This window comes from Hemiscyllium ocellatum, chromosome 6 (genome assembly GCF_020745735.1).
Source record: "Hemiscyllium ocellatum isolate sHemOce1 chromosome 6, sHemOce1.pat.X.cur, whole genome shotgun sequence".
NCBI classification, from domain to species: domain Eukaryota; kingdom Metazoa; phylum Chordata; class Chondrichthyes; order Orectolobiformes; family Hemiscylliidae; genus Hemiscyllium; species Hemiscyllium ocellatum.
In genome coordinates, this window is record NC_083406.1 from 92,778,530 (window position 1) to 92,800,326 (window position 21,797).

General features: G+C 42.5%; 1 protein-coding gene across 5 annotated transcripts in view; it reads right to left on the reverse strand.

Moving 5' to 3' along the window:
• trmt9b (tRNA methyltransferase 9B) overlaps positions 1-20,980 on the reverse strand; it is a 54,040-nt gene extending 33,060 nt beyond the window's left edge. For 2 of the 5 annotated variants that reach the window (XM_060826784.1, XM_060826780.1), the window contains exon 1: positions 20,904-20,980. The gene's annotated coding sequence lies outside the window, so the exon portion shown is untranslated. Of the gene's footprint in view, positions 1-3,808; positions 3,849-8,581; positions 8,632-20,899 lie in introns of those variants that run through there. The other 3 variants (XM_060826782.1, XM_060826781.1, XM_060826783.1) reach the window with 3 other exon arrangements.
• Positions 20,981-21,797: the final 817 nt, after the last annotated feature.

Below are 21,797 nucleotides of genomic sequence, written 5' to 3' on the forward strand. Positions count from 1 at the left end.
AAGCAAAAGGTAACAAGTGCTCAGAGAGTGAAGAGGCAGCGAAGAAGGACTCTCAGCAGATGGCCATAACCACCCAGAGTCTTCACAGAGCAATTGTCTCACCTCAAGCTCGTCTTGGAACAGTGTGTTACATGCCTCTGTTTAACAGAAAGCGCTCGTAAGTAAACTTGCAGCCTCAGAGCAGGGTGAGAATTACCACTGTTAAAGTGACAGTGGCCATAATTCTCTTGCTGTTGGCTTCTTTCAGACTGGCATGGCCGATACTTGCTTCATTGATCAGATTACCATCCACTGTAGCACAAGGAGGGCGACTGACAAATTGTGTGAAAGAGAAGCAGAACATGTTGCTTTCTTCCCCCCCCCCACCCCAAAGAGAAAAGGAGGTGGAGCACGCACAAGACTTTACCAGAATACAGAGCTTGCCCTGTGCAGGGCTTTACTGGCTGTATACATGATACTCTTCAGGCACTGCATTTATTTGCAGAGACAGTGCACAATGGGTTCAAGTTCCTTAGCACACATTTCGTGTGTAAACAAACTCTGAATAAAGTCCAATCAATTACAAGTACTCAGGTAATAGTTACGATGGCTTTATTCAATGTCAGTCCATGAGCCATCAGGAGAAAGGGGAGGGTGGTGACTAGGTGACAAGGCCCCTTTACTGGTGATGGGAGATTTAAGCACACAGACAGCTTGAAGATCACGAAACAGAGATTCTTTATTTCACTGGCATCAGGTCTTTACAAACACGAAAGGAAATGAAGGTTAAAATAGTAGAATAGAGCATATACACTGAATTAAATCTGTAGTTTATATCTGGTTGAGGAAATCCTTTGTTTATCTGTCTATCTGGTCCTCTCCCCACGAGGTCTCTTTTCAACAAAGGAACCCTTTCCTCCAGAGCAAATCTGTTCAAGCTCACCTGCTCAGTGCCCTCCCACATCATTGCTGCTGCTGCTGCTGGAGGTCCTGTTACTCATTTCCCTGTTTGAGATCTGCTGCCCTGGCAACTAAACACAGCCTGTAGTGACTCTCCGTTAAGCAGTTGGATGATCAGCAGGTCAATTACGCATGATGGCTAGAACGTTTGGGTCCACATTAGTGGTAACATTCTCTTTTGCATCACTGATTTGGATGAATCATAAAGATGATTCAGCATTCCCAATCAAGCATCTTGTGAGTTCTGTGCAAATACGCTATTTGCCCTGCTGCAGATGGTCTCCTTTGCTTTGCAAAGTGTTCTTTCCAAACATTCCAACATACATATACCAGCCAGTTATTTATATATATTGACACTTTAGATCAGGGGTGGGCAATTAATTCTTCCAAGGGGCTACATGAGAAACCAGAGTTGTGTTGGAGGGCCAAACCAACAATAAGTTGAACATAATTCTGCTCAGTATTAATTTTCTCCCATTGTAAAAAGTACTAAATTATATAGTTTTGCACTGAAACTAATAATCAAAAGAATAAAGGATATTCTGTTACAATAAAGATATGAAATTGTGGAGTAGGTCAAATATAGAAGAAATAAACAGTAAAAACAATAACTTCAGTATTTCATTTTATTTTTAACAATAATGAAGAGTTGTTTCATTATTGTTCAGTATTACAAACAACTCTATACAAAAAGCAATAAGTGCTTTTGATGTTTTTCAGTTCATTTTACTTGTTTCGTGAGAAACATCCAGTCTGTTTTGGGCTTGAACAAATGCACTGAAATCCGGTTGAATGTCTAAGGTGGATATGCGAAGGACAGCTGAGAGGCGATCGTCAGTGATCGAGGATCTGTATTTGAATTTGTTGAACTTCATCACTGAGAATACCTGTTCGCATGTATAGGTAGATCCAAAGAGGACTAGAATCTTCTGAGCATGCCTCATGTGTGGAAAGCTCTCCTCTGAGGGAAGAGTAAAAATCAAGCAGTGAGACTGACCTAAAGTACTCTGCCAGAAGTGTGCCAGACTGCAGGTCAATGAGTTCAAGCTGAACACTAGGTGCATTCTCCACATTCCATGTAAATGGGGAAAAAAGTCATGTGCATTTCATTCTCAACCGTTTTAAAATCTTGAAATCACCTTGAAGATTCACCATGCAGTGCTTCTAATCTGTGGAGGTGATCAGCTGAAGGTGCGGCTTCCTTCAGTGTTGGCAAGTGGGTGAGAATGTTGTCCTCCATTTGGCTTGAGAAAAGCTGCAACTTTCTCATAAAAGCCTTCAGCAAGTTGTACATTTCATGCACAAAAAGGCCCTTGCACTGCAGCTTCATATTTAGTTCATTCATAAGTGCAGTCACATCAACAGCAAAACCAAGGTCAGCAATCCAGTCTGCATCTGAAAGCTGTGGAATGCCATTCCCTTCCTTCACAAAGAAATCTTGAATCTCTTCTCTCAGGTCCCATACACTTTTCAGCATTTTGCCCAGACTGAGCCACCTGACAGCTGTGTGGTAGCCAATGTCATGATGTTCAGTCTCATTTTCCTCAAAAAGTGCAACAAACTGCCTGTGATTCAAAGCTCTTGCCCTGACGAATTTTACTATTTTAGTTACAACATCAGCCACATGGTTAATTTTTAACACTGACTTACACAACACTTCCTGATGTATAATACAATGCAAAAATACCAATTTCTGTTCAGGGTCAATTTCTGTCTCTTTATCCTGCATTCTCTTTAAGAGTCCAACAGTTTTTCCCATTAGATTTGAACAACCATCCATTGTCACACCTGCCAGCTTAGTCCCAACGTGTCCAAATATGCATTTACCTCTATGAACAAATCATTACCAGTTGTTGTTCCTTTCATTGACTGCATGGCTGCCAGCTCCTCTGTGATTTTAAAGTCCGTAGTTATCCCACGTACGAAGATGAGTAGCTGGGCTGTGTCACGTACGTTGCAGCTCTCATCCAAAGCCAAGGAAAAAAAGTCAAAGTCAAAGTTGACCGCTAAAGCTCCAGATTTCTCGCGATGTACCCAGTCCTTCTCGTTACATTGAGTCAGGAGAGGGACACATTCTCAAATGTCTCCTTTATCTCCGGGCATATTAGTTCTGCAGAGTCCAACAAGCACTCCTTAATAAACTCCATCAGAAAACGGTTTACTGTTTCTGGCAATTTTGTGGGATATGACATAACTTGTCTTGACAACTACATCTCTGGATATGTGAAGTTTAGTAAAAAGTCTTTGCTGGGTATGCAGCTTAGTTAGCAAAGCACCCGACTCCCTTGTCCGCTCTCGATCAGACAAGTTGTTGTACTTCTCGGCGTGTTTGGTCACATAGTGGTGATTCAAATTATAATCCTTGAACACAGTGACTTGTGCACCACAAACCAAGCACCCGGCTTTACATCCGATTTCTGTAAATAAATATCTAGCAGTCCATGTCTTGTTAAAAACACAGCATTCTGGTATCAACCTTCCTTATTTTGGCGTGAGCTGACATTGAGGGTTAGCCAGCAAGCATCACTTTTAGCTGTTCACGCACGCACATACATGTGCATGTGCGTCCATACGTAAATAAAAAAAAGCATCCTTTTCAAAACAAAAGCAACACAGTTGTATTGTGTGCATGGCGTAAATACTTTTTCATTTATGTTCTAATTTAAGATTGACCTCATGCAGGCCGGACAGGAGCGACCAAAGGGCCGAATACGGCCCGCGGGCCGTAAAATGCCCATGTCTACTTTAGATGATACATTTCCATAACACCAGACGTCAACACCCCAGAACGTTGCTTTCAGAAAAGGAAACAAAACCAATCAAAAGTCTTGCATCTTACTCCTTACACCTAACTGCTATATAGGAATACCTTTTGAACACTGCACTTCAGTGGATATCAGGTGAGACCAGATCTGCCAGTGGTTCTCTTTAGCATCAAATTGTCTGCATCTGAAGGTCAAACAGGAATGAGGCATCTGAGGAACAACTTTTTAAAATCATAAGAAAACAAAGAATCCATTTGGAGGAAGAAAGAAGCCAAGAGGGACCAAGGTGACACCCCAAGGCTCAAATTCCAGCACAATATAACTGTCTTTAAGGTTGAACTTTTGCATGTTCAGTTGGACTGCAAGCAAGTGCATTACATGCCACTGGTACATTCTAATTTGCTCCCACAGAAACAAATTTCCTGTCAGCTTACTATTGACAATAGTCGTGGATATAAAATCTGATTGAAGATTTGTAGCTCGGGTATCCGTTGTTGTGGTTCTGCTCGCCGAGCTGGAAGTTTTCGCTGCAAATGTTTCGTTCCCTGGCTAGGGAACATCATCAGTGCTGTTGGAGCCTCGTGTGAAGCGCTGCTTTGATGTTTCTTCCGGTATTTGTATTGGTTTGTTCTTGCCGCTTCCAGGTGTCAGTTTCAGCTGCAGTGATTTGTATGTGGGGTCCAGGTCGATGTGTCTGTTGATGGATGTTCTTGCCGTTTCCGGGTGTCAGTTTCAGCGGTTGTGGTTTGTATATGGTGTCCAGGTCAATGTGTCTGTTGATGGAGTTTGGGGATGAATGCCATGCTTCTAGGAATTCTCTGGCTGTTCTATGATAGTGGTGTTTTCCCAGTCAAATTCATGTTGCTGGTTGTCTGAGTGTATGGCTACTAGAGATAGCTGGTCGTGTCTTTTTGTGGCTAGCTGATGTTCATGGATGTGGATTGTTAGCTGTCTTCCTGTTTGTCCTATATAGTGTTTTGTGCAGTCCTTGCATGGTATTTTGTAAACTACGTTAGTTTGGCTCATGCTGGGTATTGGGTCCTTTGTTCTAGTGAGTTGTTGTCTGAGCGTGGATGTTGGCTTGTGTGCTGTTATGAGTCCTAAGGGTCGCAGTAGTCTGGCTGTCAGTTCTGAGACGCTCCTGACGTATGGTAGAGTGGCTAGTCCTTTTGGTTGTGGCATGTCCTCGTTCCTCGGTCTATCTCTTAGGCATCTGGTGATAAAGTTGCGTGGGTACCCGTTTTTGGCGAATACCTTGTATAGATGTTCCTCTTCCTCTTTTCGCAGTTCTGGTGTACTGCAGTGTGTTGTGGCCCTTTTGAATAGTGTCCTGATGCAGCTTCGTTTGTGTGTGTTGGGGTGGTTACTTTCATAGTTTAAGACTTGGTCTGTGTGTGTTGGTTTCCTGTGTACCCTTGTGGTGAATTCTCCGTTGGGTGTTCTCTCTACTAACACGTCTAGGAATGGGAGTTGGCTATCCTTTTCCTCTTCTCGTGTGAATCGGATTCCTGTGAGTGTGGCATTGATGATTCGGTGTGTTTTTTCTATATCTGTGTTTTTGATGATTACAAAGGTGTCATCAACATATCTGATCCAGAGTTTGGGTTGGATTTGTGGTATGGCTGTATGTTCTAACCTTTGCATAACTGCCTCTGCTATGAGTCCCGAGATTGGTGATCCCATGGGTGTTCCGTTGATTTGATCGTATAAATCGTATATACGACAAACAGGAAGACAGCTAACAATCCGCATCCATGAACATCAGCTAGCCACAAAACAACACGACCAGCTATCTCTAGTAGCCATACACTCAGACAACCAGCAACATGAATTTGACTGGGAAAACACCACTATCATAGGACAAGCCAGACAGAGAACAGCCAGAGAATTCCTAGAAGCATGGCATTCATCCCCAAACTCCATCAACAGACACATTGACCAGGACACCATATACAAACCACTACAGCTGAAACTGACACCCGGAAACGGCAAGAACATCCATCAACAGACACATCGACCTGGACCCCACATACAAATCATTGCAGCTGAAACTGACACCCGGAAGCGGCAAGAACAAACCAATACAAATACCGGAAGAAACATCAAAGCAGCGCTTCACACGAGGCTCCAACAGCACTGATGATGTTCCCTAGCCAGGGAACGAAACGTTTGCAGCAAAAACTTCCAGCTCGGCGAGCAGAACCACAACAGTCGTGGATATGTTTGCACCACACTATATCCTTCCTGGGGAAAGCTTGATAGCGGGAGAAAAACAAATGGGCAGAAGCATCTTCAAATCACTTTGAATGAATTGCTTTGAAACACTCCTTGAAAGTGAAGTCGCAGGTAGATAGGACAGTGAAGAAGGCGTTTGATATGCTTTCCTTTTCTGATCAAAGTATGGAGTAGATTAGATGTTTTTTAGAGGATTCCTTACAGTGTGGAAACAGGCCCTTTGGCCCAACAAGTCCACACCTACCCTCCGGAGAGTAACCCACCCAGACCCATTTCCCCCTGACTAATACACCGAACACTATGGGCAACTTAGAATAGCCAATTCACCTGACCTGCACATCTTTTGGATGTGGGAGGAAAACGGAGCAACCGGAGGAAACCTGCACAAACACGAGGAGAATGTACAAATTCCACAGAGACAGTCGCCCAAGGCTGGAATCGAACCTGCGTCCCTGGCGCTGTGAGGCAACAGTACAGGAGTTGGGAGGTTATGTTGCAGCTGTACAGGACATTGGTTAGACCACTGTTGGAATATTGTGTGTAATTCTGGTCTCCTTCCTATCGGAAAGATGTTGTGAAACTTGAAAGGGCTCAGAAAAGACTTGCAAGGATGTTGACAGGATTGGAGGATTTGAATTGGCTAGGGCTGTTTTCCTTGGACCGTTGGAGGCTGAGAGGTGACCTTTCAGAGGTTTTAAAAATCATGAGGGGCATGGATAGGATAAATAGATAAAGTCTTTTCCTGGGGTCATGGAGTCCAAAACTAGAGGGCATAGGTTTAGGGTGCAAGGGGAAAAATATAAAAGAAACCAAAGGGACGACTTTTTTTCACACAGAGGGTGGTACATGTATGGAATGAGCTGCCAGAGGAAGTACAATAGCAACATTTAAGAGGCATTTGGATAGGTATATGAATCGGAAGGGTTTGGAGAGATATGGGCCGGGTGCTGGCAGGTGGGACTAGATTGAGTTGGGATATTTGGTCGGCATGGATGAGTTAGACCAAAGGGTCTGTTTCCATGTTGTATACCTCTATGACTATGAGTTACATGGGGATCTACAGCAATCATTCTTGCAATACAAGATCATATTATGCCAATTAAATAAATGAACAGTTAACTTGCTTTAGTGATGTTGATTGAAGGAGAACATTTTTCTCACCTAAAGTCATGATATTTACAGAAATCATCCAAACAGTTGGTTTAACATTTCATCCAAAAGCTGGGTAGAAGGTATATTTACGGTTAAATTCTGGGAATCCTTCACATAGTCACAGACACAGACCCTTCGGTCCAACCAGTCCATACCAAACATAATCACAACTAAACTAGCCTTACCTGCCTGCTCATGGCCTGTATTCCTCCAAAGCTTTCATATTCATATAGTTATTCAAGAGTCTTTTAAACATTGTAACTGTGTTCACATCCACCACTTCCCCAGGAACTTCATTCCTCACACAAACCACCCTATGTAAAGGGAAATTTGCCTGTCATCTCTTTAACAGTCTCCCATCTCACCTTAAAAATGGACCACCTCGTCTTGAAATCCCCCAGACTAGGGACAAGACACCTACCATTAACCCTAAAATCATTAAACTAATGCATGCACTTCTGGACAGCCACGGGGTTAAAAGGTATGGTTTAAAAATTGCATGTTACAATAGGGGAATTTTATGGAGATTGTTTAGATCAGCACTGTCTAATAAAAATCGCTATCTAACCACAAGAATGGCTACAATGACACTGTTTTAGCCCCGTGTTCTAATTTGGTGCAAAAAAGATAAGTTTTCTGCGCATTCATGCCGAACAAACAACCACCGTTCAATATGGAACTTGGTAATCCTTCTCTTTCATTAAATTTACTGTATTCTGATATTCTTTTATCACACACAGTCCATGCTAACACAATTTCAAGGTTTTTGCTCAATAATTAGAACAGTACCGCAATCTTCTGCAGAAAACATTTTGATGATAAAAAAAATCTGCACCTACTTTGTATTTTAACATTCTGGTGATCATATGATACAATGATAACAGGGGAATCAATCCATCAATTAGTTAATAACAAATACGGTTTACATAACCTGCTACAGACTTTAGCATACCATTCAAATTGCCTCTCAGTTATCGCTTTTCTCGTGAGACAATGCCCAGTTACATATGTGCCTTTCACAATCCTTTTCCTCCATCCCTCAATTATTAGATTAGATTAGATTCCCTATAGTGTGGAAACAGGCCTTTCAGCCCAACCAGGCAACACCGACCCTCCGAAGAGTAACCCACCCAGACCCATTTCCCTCTGACTAATGCACCTAATACAATGGGCAATTTAGCATGGCCAATTCACCTGATCTGCACATCTTTAGTGAGTGGGAGGAAACCGGAGCACCCAGAGGAAACCCATGCAGATGCGGGGGGGAATGTGCAAACTCCACACAGATAGTTGCCAGAGGCTGGGATTGAACTGGAGACCCTAGTGCTGTGAGGCAGCAGAGCTAACTACTGAGCCACCGTGTCGCCCTTCTTATTGCTCTCTTTGTATCCTTTCAGTAGTTGCAATAGAAATTTCACACAATCACTTTCAGAATCACACACAGTGTTTCAGGTGTGGTTACAGCAGTGATTTAAACATGGCAAATTCACCTTCAACACAAACAGGAATTGCTGGAATGGCTCAGCAGGTCTAGCAGCATCTGTGAAGAGAAATCAGAGTTAACCTTTCAGGTCGAGTGACTCTTCTGTTGAACTGTTTGTTTCCGATTTACAGCATCTGCATTTCATTCAGTTTTGATTAAATTTACTGTCAATTTTGGCTTGGTGACAGTAACAAATTCCAATATACCATTTGTTTTACTCCCTGCCAACAAGCAGTGTTATGACAGCTTCAATGTATAGTCAACGGCCTCTTGTATTGCAGTGGCAGCCAGGAGACATGGAATTGTTCCACCTGCTCCAGAGATGTATAATAGCATCTCTGAGCCAAATCATTAGAAAATATCAATTTACAATCAAGCAGGACTCTCATTTGCCATGAACATTAGCTTCTTCCCATTTAGAGCTGAAAATGTGTTGCTGGAAGAGCGCAGCAGGTCAGGCAGCATCCAAGGAACAGGAGAATCGACGTTTCTGGCATGAGCCCTTCAGGCATGAGGAGAGTGTGCCAAGATAGCCTGCTTATCTTAACCTGCTTGGCACACTCTCCTCATTCCTGAAAAAGGGTTCATGCCAGAAACGTCGATTCTCCTGCTCCTTGGATGCTGCCTGACCTGCTGCACTTTTCCAGCAACACATTTTTAACTGATCTCCAGCATCTGCATTCCTCACTTTCTCCTTCTTCCCATTTAGCCAATGGTCCATTCCTAGATCCTTTCAAGCATTGTGCATTTATCTATACTGAAATTCACCTGCCTTCATTTTCAAGTATACTAAAATCTACCTGCATCTCATCCACTCAGCTTTGCAGTCTTTGCTGTTTTGTTTTACTTATGAATCTATGAAACAAACTGGTCTCAAGAAATTCCTCAGGAAACCCACTGGTAATGATGTTCACGATTTCTGTATCAATCCCCTAAGTTCTATTGCCTACTAATAAGCAGCAACCAAGAAAATAAAGCAAACAAAAAGGCAGAAAACGTTTGTACACTTTGCTTTCTATCTTTGCATTCCACTAAACACAAAAGGAAAAAAAATGTAATATATAAACCATGTCATGATAATCACAGAGCTCACATGCTCAACGACAATCTATTACTCACTTTTTATTTATGAATCAAGAATGCAATCAGCTATTTGTGACTACTAGATAATATATTGAACAATATTCTTGATGAATGAACCAAACTAAATGGAATAATTGGTCTTTCTGATTTATCTTATGATAATCATCATCTATATACTGCTCTCCCATTTCAGACTGTGCGCTCAGGTTCCAGAATGGGTTTGAATCCTTTGTAGCTCAGAGTTAAAAGATTAGATGTGTTTCCCTTTTCTCTGTGTGGGCTGGAAAGAGAAAGTCTATTGGCAAAACCCTATTGGATCTGAGTGACATGGGCTCTGGCAAGAATTGAGGCAGAATCAGATAAGAAGTTTGGTGAGACCTCTTTCGACACTGGGAGCATCTCGATGCTTTCACGTATTTGCCAGCAGCAAGGTATACTTCACACCAGCAAAAAAAGAGATGCCAATTAAGGAGAATTGCAGCTTGTTAAAAACCTTCTTTAGATTGCAACTTGCCTCATTAATATTCAACTTCCTACTTTATCAAATGAGGAAAAACGAGCTCAACGTTGAGAATTGTCAACATGAAATTCAGCACAATTACCCGGTGACTTCAGCTCACTGCTGTCTGCGAGGATCCTCCACGTTGCTCAGCAGATTGATTAGAAAATATCTAGAATTCACCGACGACAGCTGCACACATCCCTCATTCACAGACATTGGCAACCAATACCTACTAACCACTCAGGGACATGATGGTATCTCACTGATCCACTTGCAGGCCACTTAGCAAGCAGACCTGCACTGCTGGGTGCAGAGGCAACTAACATTAAGAAAATGCAGCAAGGACATTCTGTGCACAGGGATAGCACCCAACTCACAGATTGGACCAAGCTGCATCTCAGGGCTACTGATCTGCTCTACTAGCAATCATTTACTTACTGCCTACCTGTATGCTCAGACCAATATTTTCTTTGCTGTGCTTATTAACATTGCAAACAGAACCAAAGACTATTAGTTTTGACATGTTATTCCACATAGACAATTAATTGTCAATAGAGATCTGTATTGAGACGAGGATAATTCAGTGAACCAGGATGTCAATTTACCATTGAAAGATTGTGGCAGCTGCCTGCACGGCAAACATTCAACCAAATGGCCTTTTGGAAACTAGGCTGGGAGTCAGCCTCTGTCCAGTAAAGTAGAGAAGGGAAGCACTGTTTGTCATAGGATCTCAGTACCAACAGGCAGGGGCAGAGTCGCATTCCAGGGGCTTGGCTGCATTCAATTGTCAACTGGCTCACGGTCAGGAAATCTGTCCAAATACAGTCCTGGGAATGGGCAGTGGTCATCTTATAAGGTGAGTATCAGCTATCAGGACAATCATATTTCATCAATCTGAAACTGCAGCTTCCATTTTCTAAATGGCATCCTCATTAAATAAGCCAATCTTATTTAATCATAGCGCTACAGAAGGAAAGGCTAAAGACAAATTTTCTCATGATTTTGACTTAATGACCAATGCAATGGGATCATTATTTTTATATTTCTGGATAACAACATACTTAAATTAAGCGAGATGTTTTGAAAGGTGCCTCGCAGCATTAGATTAGTTGTGGTGAAATATCAAGTGGATTCAGAAAATGTTCAGAAGTAGGACCATGATTTCCCAAGTGGTGATTTCATGCTCTTGACCAAGTTTTATGATTGAAGCAGAGTAAAGACACGAAAAACCGAGAAATAATCTCAGTAATAACCTCATTGGAACACTTAGCAACAATAGTTGGGACATACAATTCACATTCTTAATTTTTAACCTTAGGGTTTGATAATTCTCTCTAAACAGTTATAAATTTGATTGCCTGATTAACATTCACAAGTGGGGATAACATGTGCTTCTCAGGGGTGAGTAGCAACATTTTCTCAACTTAGCCATTGCTGAAGTGGCAACAAAAAGTCAGCCCATTTTGCTGAGCCCCTTTGACAGAGCCATGTATTAATGTTCCACTGCCTCCCCAATTAGCTGATATGCTGGAACTGTAATAGGAAAGGATTTCGAATTTAAAAGAGCCCATGACATAGGTGACAAAGGTGCAAATGGGCATGGACTTTTGAAGGTGCAAAAACCACAAGAATGGAGAAAACACGTGGGAATGCTGCAAGGAGACAATTTCCCCAAGAGTGGAAGGAATAAGACACATTCTCCAGCCAAGCAAACATGGATGGAAATGGCCGACAAGTTAAGTGGTGGGTTTGGCTCCTCTGAGCAGTAGAATCCTGGACATCAGGAGAACAGGAAAGACAAGTGGAATTACACTTTCAGGTGCAAAGCCCTTTTTCAGCAAAGTCAACACAACACACATACAGTTCTGCTCTTTTTTTTGCCTCTTTCCAGACATCTCACATCCCCCATTTGAGCAGACACACTCACTCACCCTCATCTTTATCCTATTGCCCCTTGCAGCCATGTCACAGAAGTGCACAAAATGTCTTCCTTCCTGCTTAACCACACAAGTCAATACTAACTCTCATATCTCTGATTTAATATTTTTCAGAATACAGCATGAAACCTCGAGGAGGAAATAAGGCCCAAGAGTCATGGGATGTCCCTCCGTGATGGTTACCTTGGCACAGCCACTGGTAAAGCATGTCCACCTGACCCACTGGAAATCTAGTCCCAATCTAGGAGGCTACAGAGGCCAGCAGTGACCTGCCACAGAAGGCTAAATCTCTTGAAGCACTTGAGCTCACGTGTCAAGATAATTGATCCTTTGTTAGCAGGTTGGTATTGTTACCCAGGGTGGAAAATGTGGTAGGGCGTAGAAAAGGACACGAGTCAAGAATGCATAGATATTCAAGTTGGGATACATCAAGGGAAGTGTATATTGGTCATGGATGAGAAATTAAAGCATGGCAAGTTTAAGGGAATAAGGGTTCAATGACAGTCCTTGCCTCAACTTTAGGGAAATCTGGTCACTTAACAAGGTTAGTACTAACCACATCGCAGAAGGTCTGGAGTCACACATCGACCAGACCAGTTAAGGATGGTACCTTTTCCTTCCTGAATTTGAATTAATTGAATTTGAATTTTGCTGTATGCTCTGGTGGGACTTGCGTCCACATCCCCTGAGCATTAGCTTGGATCTTTGGATTTCTAGCCCATTAACAGAACTATTATGCCATTACCTACCCACATAAGTAGGGTAGATTTACAAGGAGCTTAAAAACGTGTTGCTGGAAAAGTGCAGCAGATCAGGCAGCATCAAAAGGAGCAGGAGAATCGACGTTTCGGGCATAAGCCCTTCTTCAGGAATGAGGAGGGTGTGCCAAGCAGGCTAAGATAAAAGGTAGGGAGGAGCGACTTGGGGGAGGGGCGTTGGGAATGCGATAGGTAGAAGGAGGTTGAGGTGAGGGTGATAGGCCGGAGAGGTCAGGAAGAAGATTGCAGGTCAAGAGGGCAGTGCTGAGCTGAGGGTTGGGACTGAGAAAAGGTGGGGGGGTGGGGGAGGGTAAATGAGGAAGCTGGAGAAATCTGCATTCATCCCTTGTGGTTGGAGGGTTCCTATGCAGAAGATGAGGCGCTCTTCCTCCAGGCGTCGTGTTGCCATGGTCTGGAGGAAGAGCGCCTCATCTTCCGCCTAGGAACCCTCCAACCACAAGGGATGACTGCAGATTTCTCCAGTTTCCTCATTTCCCCTCCCCCCCCACCTTTTCTCAGTCCCAACCCTTAGACTCAGCATCGTCTTCTTGACTTGAAATCTTCTTTCCGACCTCTCCGCCCCCACCCTCTCTCCGGCCTATCACCCTCACCTCAACCTCCTTCCACCTATCGCATTCCTAATGTCTCTCCCCCAAGTCCCTCCTCCCTACCTTTGATGCTGCCTGACCTGCTGCGCTTTTCCAGCAACACATTTTTAAGCTCTGATCTCCAGCATCTGCAGTCCTCACTTTCTCCTAGATTTACAAGGATGTTGCTAGGGTTGGGAGGTTTGAGCTACAAAGGAGAGGCTGAAAAGGCTGGGGCTATATTCTCTGCAGCATCACAGATTGTAGGTATAACCAGGGCTTTATAGAGCTGCAGCATAACCTAGTGGCTGTTAAACTCAATCACCCAGCTCATGAAAGCCAACACACCATAACCCTTCTTAACAACCCTACCAACTTGGGTGGCAACTTTGAGGACATGGACATGGACCCCCAAGATCCCTCTGTTCCTCCACACTGACAAGAATCTTGCCTTTAACCCTGATTTCTGCATTCAAATTCGACCTTCTAAAACAAATCACTTTGCACTTTTCCAGGTTATACTCCATTACCATGTATCAGCCGAGTTCTGCATCCTGTCAATGTCCCGTTGTAACCTACAACAGCCCTCCATACTATCCACCACTCCACCAACTTTCGTGTCACTGGCAAACTTACTAACCCATCCTTCCTCTTCCTCATCCAAGTCATTTTTATAAATGACAAAGAGCAAAGGTCCCGAAACAGATCCATGCAGAACACCACTGGTCACCGGGCTCCAGGCTGAATACTTTCCATCTACTACCACCCTCTGTCTTCAATGGACCAGCCAATTCTGTATCCAGGCAGCCAAATTTCCCTGTATCCCATGCCTCCTTACTTTCTGAATGAACTTACTAACATCATGTACACCACATTAAACTTCTCTACCCACAGCAATGTGGTTTACTCTTAACTGTTCTCTGAAATGGCAAAGCAAGTAATTCAGCTGTCGGGCAATTAGGAATGGGCAATGAGTGCTGGCCTAACCAGAACTGCACACTTCCTACGAAGCAATTTTTAAAAATACAATGACCAAATTCCAAGTATGAATTACAGAAAAAAGAAAGCCCTGAACACTTCAACCTTAATATGGAACTCCCCCAAGGCTATTCTTCCACTCTATTAATCTTTTATATATTTAATGATCTCTCTTCCAATTTGAGGTCAACCAAATATTACTCTGCTCCAATTTATATACAGCTGACACTCATCTCATCAACTTATTACCAACACACACCAACCCATCTAGTTAATATCCATCTAGTTTGAACAATTCTACTGTATATTCACCTTTAATAGGAAGGATATTATTAAACTTGAGGGGATACAGGAAAGATTTACCAGGATATTGCCAGGAATTGAGGGTTTCAATTACAAAAATTGAGACTTTTTTCACTAGAGCACAGGAGATTTATTGGTTATAGAGTTAGAGTCATAGAAATGTACAGCATGGAAACAGACCCTCCGGTCAAACCCATCCATGCCAACCAAATATCCCAAACCAATCTAGTCCCACTTTTCAACACCCGGCCCATATCCCTCCAAACCCTTTCTTTCTATTCATATACCCATCCAAATGCTTTTGTAATGTTGCAATTGTACTAACCTCCACCATTTCCGCTGGCAGCTCATTCCATACACATATCACGGAGGTGTGAAAAAGTTGCCCCTTAGTTCTATTTTATATTTTACCCCTCTCGCCCTCTCGTTCTGGACTCCCCCACTCCAGGGAAATGGCTTTGTCTATTTATCCTATCCATGCCCCTCATAATTTTGCAAACCTCCAATGCTCCAGGGAAAACAGCCCCAGCCTGTTCAGCCTCTCCCTATAGCTCAAATCCTCCAACCTTGGCAACATCCTTGTATTTTTTTTCTGAACCCTTTCAAGTTTCACAACATCTTTTCCATAGGAAGGAGACCAGAACTGCACGTAATATTCCAACAGTGACCCAACCAATGTCCTGTCCAGCTGCAACATGACCTCCCAACTCCTGCACTCAGTACTCTGACCAATAAAGGAAAGCATACCAAACGCCTTCTTCACTATCCTATCTACCTGCAACTCCACTTTCATGGAGGTATGAATCTGCACTCCAAGGTCTCTTTGTTCAGCAACACTCCCTAGGACCTTACCAGTAAGCGTACAAGTCCCGCTAAGATTTGCTTCCCAAAATGCAGCACCTCGCATTTATCTGAATTAAACTCCATCTGCCACTTCTCAGCCCATTGGCCCATCTGGTCAAGATCCTGTTGTAATCGGAAGTAACCTTCTTCGCTGTCCACTACACCTCCAATTTTGGTGTCATCTGCAAACTTACTAACTGTACCTCTTATGCTTGCATCCAAATCATTTATGTAAATAACAAAAAGTACAGGACCCAGCACCGATCCTTGTGACACTCCACTGATCACAGGCCTCCAGTCTGAAAAACCACCACTCTCTGTCTTCTACCTTTGAGCCAGTTGTATTCAAATGGCTAGTTCTCCCTGTATTCTGTGAGATCTAACCTTGCTGACAGTCTCCCATGGGGAACCATGTCGTATGCCTTATTGAAGTCCATATAGGAGAAAGTGAGGACTGCAGATGCTGGAGATCAGAGCTGAAAATGTGTTGCTGGAAAAGCGCAGGTCAGGCAGCATCCCAGGAGAAGGAGAATCGACATTTCGGGCATGAGCCCTTCTTCAGGAATGAGGAAAGTTCATATAGATCACATCTGCTGCTCTGCCCTCATCAATTCTCTTTGTTACTTCTTCAAAAATCTCAATCAAGTTTGTAAGACATGATTTCCCATGCACAAAGCCATGTTGACTATCCCTAATCAGTCCTTGCCTTTCCAAATACATGTACATCCTGTCTCTCAGGATTCCCTCCAACAACTTGCCCACCACCGATGTCAGGCTCACAGGTCTACAGCTCTCTGGCTTGTCCTTACCACCCTTCTTTTTTTGATTAAAATTAGATTAGATTAGATTACCTACAGTGTGGAAACAGGCCCTTCGGCCCAACAAGTCCACACCGACCCGCCGAAGTGCAACCCACCCATACCCCTACACTTACCCCTTCACCTAACACTAGGGGCAATTTAGCATGGCCAATTCACCTAACCTGCACATCTTTGGACTGTGGGAGGAAACCGGAGCACCCGGAAGAAACCCACGCAGACACGGGGAGAATGTGCAAACTCCACACAGTCAGTCGCCTGAGGCGGGAATTGAACCAGAGTCTCTGGCACTGTGAGACAGCAGTGCTAACCACTGTGCCACCATGCCGCCCCCAACCACTGTGCCACCGTGCCACTTAAACAGTGGCAGCACGTTAGTCAACCTCCAGTCATCTGGCACTTCACCTGTGACTATCGATGATATAAATATCTCAGCAAGAGGCCCAGCAGTCACTTCCCTAGCTTCCCACAGAGTACTAGGTTTCTCTTATAGAAGTTTCTAAAATCATGAAGGGCACTGATAAGGTGGAAAGGTATTTTGCCAAGATTGGGGGTGATCAAAACTAGGGGACATATTTTTAAGGTGAGAGGAGAAAGATTTAAAAACGACATGGGGGCAACTTTTTTTTAAACAGAGTGGTTAGTGTGTGGAATGAACTGCAATAGGTAGTGATGGATGCAGGTACAGTTACAATGTTTAAAAGACATTTGGATATGTACATGAATAGGGAAAATTAGACGGATAGTGGCCAACACCAGCAGCTGAGACTAATTTAGTTTGGGAACATGATTGGTATGAACTAGTTCAATCAAAGGGTCTGTCTCTGTGCGATAGGACTCCGAATTAAATTAAACTGAAAATACGTAAAATATATAGTTTAATGGTTCCATATTAATGTACAATTCAATCACTAAAGCTGTTCTCCACCTAGATTCCTAGCCTCTTAGCACAGGATATTGCATTCTGAAAACTTTACACAATAGGTCTCCAGAAAAATATACTTTTTTGATGACAAAGCTATGCTCTTTCCATTCTTTTCCTGTAAAATATAGTGTTAACAAAACAAATAAATAGAATATAATGAGACAATACTAAAAACAAAACTACAAATTTACAAAAGCAAAAGTGAATTAATATGCTTGGTGCACAGCAACATGGGTATCAGGCAAGTAAATGTTACAAGGCAGCTCATCAATATCAAAACACTTTCTGATCACAAATTATGAGGTAGCAGACAGCTGCAATTCAATAAGATCACATCTCTGATTTGTTTGCAACTTCAAATTTGCATTCCTCCTGACTCCAGATAACCTTTCACACCTTGCTTAATAAAAATCTGTTTACCTCCACTTTAAAACCATTCAAAAAATAGTTTGGAATGTTGCATTCACTTCTGGCCTCCATGCTATAATAAAGATATTGTTAAACATGAAAGGGATCAGAAAGATTTACAGAACTGTTGCTGGGGTTGGAGGGTTTGAGCTATAAGGAGAGGTTGAATACGCTGGGCTATTTTCCCTGGAGTGTCAGAGGAGTAACCATATAGAGGTTTACAAAATCACGAGGGACATGGATATTGTAAATGGATCGGGTCTTTTTCCTAAGGGAGGACAGTCCAAAGGTAGAGGACATAGTTTTAAGGTGAGAGGGGAAAGATTTAAAAGGGACCTACAGGGCAACCTTTTCATGCACACGATAGTGCATGTACAGAATGAGCTACCAGATAAAGTGGTAGAGACAGGTACAGTTCTAATATCTCATAGGCATCTGGATGGTACATGAATAGGAAGGGTTTAAGAGGGATATAGGCTAAATGCTGGCAAATGAGACTAATTATTTTAGGATATCTGGTTGGTATGAACAAGTTGAACTGAAGAGGTCATAAAAGGGAATATAGTTTTCACATTTACTCTGTTCAGACCATTTAACATGTTTCGGTCAAGTTACCTCTTATTCTTATAAGCTCTATCAGATACAAACCTGGTTTCTCCAGCCTTTCCTCAAAAGACAACTCAGCCAATCCATGGATTAGTCCAAAAAACACTATCCAAAATGCCAACATATTTACATCCTTCTGTAAATAAAGTGATCAATAATACAGTATGACAGGTGTGGTCTCACCAATGTCCACAGGAAGTGAAGCTAACTTCCCTGTTATTTCATTCAATTCCTCTCATGGAGTCATAGAGACAGCCAACGCGGAAACAGACCCTTCAGTTCAACTCGTCTATGCTGACTAGATATCCTAACCTAATCTAGTCCCACTTGCCAGCACTTGGCCCATACCCCTCTAAACCCTTCCTATTCATATACCCATCCAGAAGCCTTTTAAATGCTGTAATTGTACCAGCCTCCACCACTTCCTCTGGTATCTCATTCCATACATGCACCACCCTCTGCATGGAAAGGTTGCCCCTTAGGTCCCTTTTATATCTTTCCCCTCTCACCCTAAACCTATGCCCTCTGGTTCTGTACTGCCCTATCCAAGGGATAAGACCTTGCCTGTTTATCCTATCCATGCCCCTCATGATTTTGTAAACTTTTATAAAGGTCACCCCTCAGCCTCCAATGCTCCAGGGAAAACAACCCCTGCCTATTCAGCCTCTCCCTATAGCTCAAATCTTCCAACCCTGGCAACATCCTTGTAAATCTTTTCTGAACCCTTTCAAGTTTCACAATATCCTTCTTATAGGAAGGAGACCAGAACTGCATGCAATCTTCCAAAAATGGCCTAACCAACATCCTGTACAGCTGCAACGTGACTTCCAATTCCAACACTCAGTGCTCTGACCAATAAAAGAAAGCATACCAAACACCTTCTTCATTATTCTACCTATCTGCAACTCTTTCAAGAAACTCTGAACCTGCATGCTAAGGCTTCTATTCGGCAACACTCCCTAGAACCTTCAAATGATAATATTTCATTAACTTTCCTAATTATTTGATATACCTGCATACATAGTATAGGCTAGTTTGTGATGAAGAGAGTCACCAACCGCATGGGTGCAACTTTTGCATTGGTTGAGGTCACCATGAACGTCCCATCTTTCAACTTTGCACCTTATCAGAGGCATGCTGACCCTCAGGTTAAACTCATCACCAGTCAGCTTTCACTAATGTAACAGCAGCACTATGGTCACCTGCAACAATGGTGACTTTACCCTTTTATACTTGATTCATGAGGATAACCATTTCTCTCTGTATCTCAGAGCTATGAGCTATCTCAACATTTAGATAATATGCTCCTGAAAAATGTATTCTTCCTGCTATTTACAAAATGGAAGAGATTGTTGTATGAACAACCCACACTTCTGTCCATTAGGTTGCATGAGCTCTCCATACTAATGCTAAGTAGAGGATAGTAACAACAAGCCTTTCTTGGAGAGGATCGACAGTACATAGTTTGCTTGGTCTGGAAGTTGATGAAAAGACCCTGATAGTGTAATTATAAGATGCTCTAGTCATAAATAAGATGCTGTTTATCACATAAGAGCAACTAGATACAATTTATATAATTGTGATAGACATTGACAAAATCCATGAGAGTTTTATTTCAAGATCTTATGCCTCACCCTAATCAAACCTGCATATCATTTTGTGAGATGTTTCTGGCATGCCTCAGTATTAACCTTTTCAGAGTTTCACACAGATTTTCTTTGCTTGACTGACACCATACCAACCACGCTTGTTCATTGATAATACTACATAATGTTATATTTTACCACTGGCACCAAGAACTGATGCAAATAAATAAGATGTGGAGGTGCTGGTGTTGGACTGGGGTGGACAAAGTTAAAAATCACACAGCACCAGATTATTGTCCAACAGGTTTATTTGGAAGTACAAGCTTTTGGAGTGTTTTCCTTCATCACTTGACAAATCAGCAGCACTCCGAAAGCTTGTACTTCCAAATAAACCTGTTGGGCTACAACCTGGTATTGCATGACTTTTTTAACTAAATAAATAAGGTGAGAGTAGCAAATGACAAAATGTGAATTACAAGTTTTTATGTTCAGTTTAAAAGCTATAGATTATGGACTACCAGGTTCTAATATTATGATATTAAGAGTGCAAATCCACTAGCAGTTTTTTTAAATGAATGCAAGTGATTGGGATGCCCAATCAGCATAAAACTGAGAGCATAAATTAAGCAAGTACTGAACACAATAAAGCCTTGGGCCCGGAATATGGGAATGTTCACAGGAAAAGAAATCGTGAGAAAAGTTTTTTTAATTGTCACCATCAAGAACAGCACGATAGTATAGAGATGGCCACAGGTTATGAATCTCGAACATTAAGATAGAACCCAGACTCAAAGTTTACTACAGTTTAAATAATCATCCCTCATGAACTCTGTTCAGCAACAAGTCGATCCCATTGTTCCATGCTGCAAGTGTATTTCCAGTTAGCTTTCCCCATATACAAGCTGGGACAGCTAATTTTGCTGGATGTTCAGAAGGTGGGCTTTATCTAACAAACTGTGAAAGACGTACGAAAAGTAGTCAGTCCACGTACCTACCGGAATGGGGATGAGTACAACCTGAGCCCGGCTGCAGGGGTTGGAACGTTGGAACACAGCCGCCTTCTGTCACAAAGACACCATTCGACGAGTAGTAAGCGTTGATTGGACCGCATTGTCACGTGACGCAAGCCCGCTGCCCGGCAACCGCTCAAGTTGCAATCGCCTCACGAGGTGGGCGAGAGTGGAGGCGAAGTTATAACCCACTCTGCGCTGCAATGATGGGCTGTCTTGGGAGACAGGGCGGGTCATGTTCAGTTGTCGAATGATGTGAATTCTTAGAGGGAAAAGGATCGCAAAAGTTAGCAAGTAGGGACACGTTGGGCTATTCTATTCACTCATCCAAATTAGAAATAGAATTTGTGTTCGGGATGTGTGGGGACATGTGAACCATTATAGAATTAGTAGTGTCACACCGATAACTTTACATTGGATTGCTAGTGCATAATTATATAATTCCAAAAGGCCTGTATTGCCGTCTGTATAATATGCATTTTGATACTAAAATAAAATCCTCATGTTAGCTTCTCCAGGGTTAATTAGTAAACATTAGTAGAGTTTTTAACTATCCCTAATTTTCTTTTCAAAATGCAAGTTTCTTGCCAATGTGGTTCAATAATTTTTGACGTTCAATCATTACAGGCAAAGGGAATGGAACTGAAAAACCAAAAAATGCTGGAGATCACCAAGTCAGGCAGCTTCTATGGAGACAGCAAGCTAACATTTTGAATCTCGATGACTCTTCCTCAGACCTGACGTAAAGTGTGGAGAGGCAATATGTTGTTATCAACATCCTTTCTCCCCCAGCCTCACTCCCACCATTGTATAAATGTTGCCTCCTCCGCACTTCATTTTTTGTTAACAGATTTCAGCATCTGCAATAATTTGCTCCTG